The sequence below is a fragment of the Eumetopias jubatus genome, unplaced genomic scaffold, assembly GCF_037043125.1.
Source record: "Eumetopias jubatus isolate StellerSeaLion01/CBP00866 unplaced genomic scaffold, mEumJub1_p1.0 scaffold_4, whole genome shotgun sequence".
NCBI lineage: Eukaryota > Metazoa > Chordata > Mammalia > Carnivora > Otariidae > Eumetopias > Eumetopias jubatus.
The window spans coordinates 77,019,766-77,025,010 of record NW_028274810.1 but is presented as its reverse complement, the minus strand read 5'-3'; the positions used below and the strand labels follow the sequence as shown (position 1 = coordinate 77,025,010).

Here is a 5,245-nt window from a genome sequence, read left to right as displayed (position 1 = left end):
TACACAAAATTCTGATAAAGACAAATGGAACCCATATACAGAGGGCAGATCAGTGGTTATGGAGAGGGACGGGGGAAGGGGGTTGACTGGGAACCAGCACGAGAAAAGCCTTTGGGGTAATAGAGTGTTCCATTTTTTTTTTAAAGATTTTATTTATTTGAGAGAGAGAGAATGAGAGATAGAGAGCACGAGAGGGAAGAGGGTCAGAGGGAGAAGCTGACTGCCTGCTGAGCAGCAGGGAGCCCGACGCGGGACTCGATCCCGGGACTCCAGGATCATGACCTGAGCCAAAGGCAATCGCTTAACCAACTGAGCCACCCAGGCACTCCGAAATGTTCCATATTTTGATTGTGGTGGTGGTCACATGAGTGTTTCAAAACTTGTAGAACTATACACTTTATTTTTTTTATTTTTTATTTTTTTAGAACTGTACACTTTAAAATGTGTGCATTTTATGTGTAAATTGTACCTCCATTAAAAAAAAAAACTGTTTTTTTTTAACTCCAAAGCTCTCACACTCGTGAAAGATATTGAATCTACATCCATCTCTCTGTATTCTCTGGTCAAAGCATTACGATTTATCAATGGAAAGAAAAAGTAAATTCCTCTGAAGGACTTAAAATTTAACCAAAATTCAATGCACAATGAGATAAATACAACTGGAGGGAAAATTTAAAAGACAAGAGGAGCTTGTTTCTGGATTATCCTCTACTGAGCTCTATCGCCTGAGTAAGTCACTTAAGCTTATCTGAATCACTGTTTCCTGAAATGAAGGGTTTTGATTAGACCACTTGTTAGGTTTTCTTCGAGCACTCAAGTTCACTGATCTGTGAACTTCCAGCTAATCTAGTGTAGGTTGCATGGAGACCTTGAAAGGTGGGGCAGGGTTTCCGCTGGCAAACTTGTGGGCAGGGCAGTTCAGGTAGAGTGTCCCACAGGCAAAGGTGTGGTTGTTGGAAAGCACGGTTCTGCTCAGGCAAGAGCAAGAGCCCCATCTTTACAGTGCAGGTTAGGGATATGTTGGGGAGTCGTGGGGAGAAAACCTAAAAAGGTAGGTGAGGCCAGACTGGGGCCGTGACTGCCCGACTAGGAATCTCACCCAAGAGTACAGGATTCCAGAAGTGTCTGGGAAAGAGGGGACAGTAGAAGAAAAGCAGACAGGTTCTATCTATTTCTTCCCCACATGTATGTCCCTTTTCTTGGTGCTTATGTGCAGTAAAAAAGGTCCCAGATCTGAAAGATGTTGCAGTCTTCCTCAATGTCACTGCTGTATTTGACCTAAAGCAGGTCCTCCTAAATGTTAAACTAGATCATGTGAGGAAGGACACGAGATTCAAGCTTTCAAAAGGAATTTAGAACAACATTTCCTAGTGTGTGCTCTGCAACAGTACTTTTATGAGATGGTAGTGTGTATTCTTTGGGCCCTCGGGAAAGGTCGAATACAATTCGGTAAAGCTGAGTAAACCAAGTTGTTGTTATTTTTAACTGTAGAACCTAGAACTTTTACTATGCTAATAGAGTTTGTGAATCTCCAAGAAAAGGACAGGCTGTACAATGTTACCCAACTGTATTTATTGCAAGAACCCACTTTTGATGAGCATCTCTCATCGGCCTGGTGTCCTAATACTGGACACACATGGACCCAGTACCAAATTTGGAAAATGAAGGATTAGAAGTTTTTTACCCAGGGCGCCTGGGTGGCTCAGTTGGTTGGGCAACTGCCTTCGGCTCAGGTCATGATCCTGGAGTCCCGGGATCGAGTCCCACATCTGGCTCCCTGCTCGGCGGGGAGTCTGCTTCTCCCTCAGACCCTCCCCCTCTCATGCTCTCTCTCTGTCTCATTCTTTTTTTTTTTTTTAAGATTTTATTTATTTATTTGACACACAGAGAGAGATAGCGAGAGAGAGAGAGGGAGAGAGCACAGGCAGGGGGAGCGGCAGGCAGAGGGAGAAGCAGGCTTCCCGCTGAGCAGGGAGCCCGATGTGGGGCTCGATCCCAGGACCCTGGGATCATGACCTGAGCTGAAGGCAGCGGTTTAAGCAACTGAGCCACCCAGGCGCCCCTCTCTGTCTCATTCTTTCTCTCTCAAATAAATAAATAAAATCTTTTTTAAAAAAAGATTATAAAATAAAATATTTAAAAAAAAGAAAAGAAGTTGTTTACCCACAAGAATTAAGAAGGAATTGGCCAACCTACTTCCGTTTACCTAACATGATTTTTATTGAAGGCATGGCATTAGACATGAAACCAAGTACAAGAGGTGCGCCTGGATGGCTCAGATGGGTAAGTGTCTGCCTTTGGCTCAGGTCATGATCCTGGGGTCCTGGGATCGAGCCCCGAATCAGGCTCCCTGCTCAGTGGGGAGCCTGTTTCTCCCTCTGCCTGCAGCTTCCCCTGCTTGTGCTCGCTCATTCTCTCTCTGTCAAATAACTGAATAAAATCTTAAAAAAAAAAACCCAAGTACGAGATACTCTGTTGGGCCTTGTGGAAGAGTCAAGGGTGATAGAATATGGTCCCTCCCCTCATGGAGCTCACAGTACAGTGCGAGACAGAATATGGACACAGAAAATCAGTTCATGGGGGCGCCTGGGTGGCTCAGATGGTTGAGCGTCTGCCTTCGGCTCAGGTCATGATCCCGGGGTCCTGGGATCGAGCCGCGCATCGGGCTCCTGGCTCAGCGGGGAGCCTGCTCCTCCCTCTCCCTCTGGCTCTCTCCCTGCTTGTGCTCTCTCTCTCTCTCTCTCTATCTCTGTGTCTCAAATGAATAAATAAAATCTTAAAAAAAAAAAAGAAAATCAGTTCATGGTAGAAAGTACTTGCCCTGTTCCATGACGCATATTCAAATCCTGTGTGAACCTGGGGAAGAGAGAAAGCCTTGCTGGTAGGAGAGTGGATGTTGGGGGGTAGGGGAACAGGGATGGGCTGGAGGCTTTGTGGCACTCGTGTTGAGCCTCAAAGGACAGACAAGATTGGACATGGAGATGGGCCTCGCATTCCAGACAGAGGGTACTTGAGGAAAAGCCTAGAGGTATTTGAGAGAAGCTGTGCTCAGAACAACTTGGTTCAAGCAATGGTTTTCAAGCAGAAGGGGAGAAGGGATTATTAGTGGGTCCCTCAGTTCCTGCTGAAGCAGAGGTCCTCATTGTGAAAAAGCCTTTGTGTAGCGTTCTGGTGCTACCAAAGAATGTTCAAGAACCATGGGGGCCCAAATGCAGAGTAGCCAAGGGGGAGCAGATATGAAATAGCCAAGGGGGAGACCTAACTAAATAGATGAGATTGATGTGGGGAAGAAAGGCAGAAGAAAAATTATTAAATTTCCTTACTATCTACAGCCCATTGACAAGTCCTTGAAACAGGCAGTGACATTCCTCTAGGGACTCAGCTGCCCCGATGTTAATACTTTGCTAAGGGCAAAGCAAAGGGCAATCTTAGCCCAACCCCCAGGATCCTGTAAGTCTACTTTAACATATAAAAATTCTTTTTTGGAAACTTCCTTTATCTCTACCCCCCAAGATGCATGTTGGCAATCATCCCTCAAGCCTATGACCCACCAATACACATCTGAAGGGTCTCATGACTCAGGTTTTACGACTGTAGTAAATGACTTTTTCTTAACAGCAACTAGCCCCTCAAGGTCCTGGAAATGTTGCTTCCAAAATCCCTAACCCCCTCCCAACTTGAAAGGACATAATCAGTCCCTCCTCACAATCCCAGTGCACCTCTTCCTGCCCCACAGGTCCCGTCCCTGTGCTTTAATAGACTGCCCTCTGCACCGAAGACGCCTCAAGAATTCTTTCTTGACTCTTTGCTTCGAACCCTAACGTCTTTCCTACATCAAGATGAGCCATGAATGTAAGTGCAAGAGTTTACTGACAGCACTGGGGAGCCCCTGCAGGTTTAGGAGCAAAGGAGTGACATGATCGGAGCTTCGGAAGATTGACCAAGTGAGCTCTCAGAGGGACGGGTGGGGAGAGCAAGGAAGGCTAGATCTGTGTTTTTAGGAGGCACATGTTGTCCCGCCATTGCTGGCTTGGAGGAAGCAGGGAGAGTGGTGGAGACGAATGCAAGGGCACAGACTTGCCTAGAGTAGTGGTGGTAAGAAAGCAGAGGAGGGGCTGGAAGGGAGGCACGCCTGGAGACAAAGTCCCTGTCCTCCTAAGAGGGCAGCCCTGAGGTCCCTGCCCAGAGTCAGTCAAAATGGTGTCCTCTCTCCTGCCCCACTATCCAGCCTTGGCACCAGGAGGACTCAATCGATTGCAGTGAGCATTCAAAGTGACAGTGGCACCTGTCATTTGCAGACCATAGAGATCTGAGCAGAAATGACCCAGGCCGTGGTGACTTATTATTAATCTGTGTATCATTTAGAGGCCCTTATCTGCCGCCCTGGCTGGAGACCACAGCAACCCTGGACAGCCTGGACTTTTTCTCCCCCTTCTCCTCTTGCTCAGTATTATCACCATTATATTATATATGGCCAGCCCTCTCGAAGGGTCTCTTTGAGGCGAGTTTCCTCCTGGTTGGCACCAGTGCTTCTGTTTCCTCATGGCACAGAGGGCCAGGCACATGGCTCTGGCCAAGGAGAATGATGATGTCCCAGGCCGAACACACCCTCAGGATGTATTGAGCTGGCGCCCTTGCTGATGACCCAAATTGTTTTGTGTTTGATCTCCCAAAGACAGAGCACATAAGGAAATCCAGGGTCCCTCAGGAAGCTCCTGCCCTCTGTCAGTGGTTGGGCTTTGTTTTATCCAAACAGAGCAAAGAGGTTGCTCCTTATTTCTCAGCTCTGTCCAGAAGCAGCGGTGGCTGGTCCTGCACAGAGAAGGCCAGAGGTGATACTCTGGGGACAAGGAGGGGTTAGGATTCAGGAACAGAAGACCGATGGCTTCCTCTTGATATTTCCCTCGCAGGAAGGAGCCAGAGTGCACTGGGGCGAGGAGACCAGGCAGCTCACGAGGTCTCCTGTCTCCGAAAGGAGTCGGTGAACTCAACAATTTGAAAACATCTTCCCTGAGCATGACTCTGCCCACCCGCCCCCCCCACCCAGCCATGCTGACAGCTGACCAGGCTAATAGAACGACTTGTTGGAACCTGTGATGAGAAATGGACCATGGTTAGGCCTTTCCTTGGTTCTACGAACACTCCCACGTGGCCGGGGTCATCAGTCTGGCTGGAGCTTCCAACACAACATTCTTTGCTGTTTCAGAACACAAAGCTGCCTCCCCTCGGGGCTTCACTTTGCAGC

At 47.8% G+C, this 5,245-nt stretch overlaps 1 long non-coding RNA gene across 1 annotated transcript; it reads left to right on the top strand.

The window, feature by feature from the left end:
- Positions 1-515: 515 nt before the first annotated feature.
- Positions 516-5,020, top strand: LOC114224149 (uncharacterized). The gene is made up of 3 exons (XR_003612330.2): positions 516-729; positions 3,737-3,852; positions 4,911-5,020. It is a non-coding gene; the product is annotated as an uncharacterized LOC114224149 (long non-coding RNA).
- The last annotated feature ends 225 nt before the right edge of the window (positions 5,021-5,245 follow it).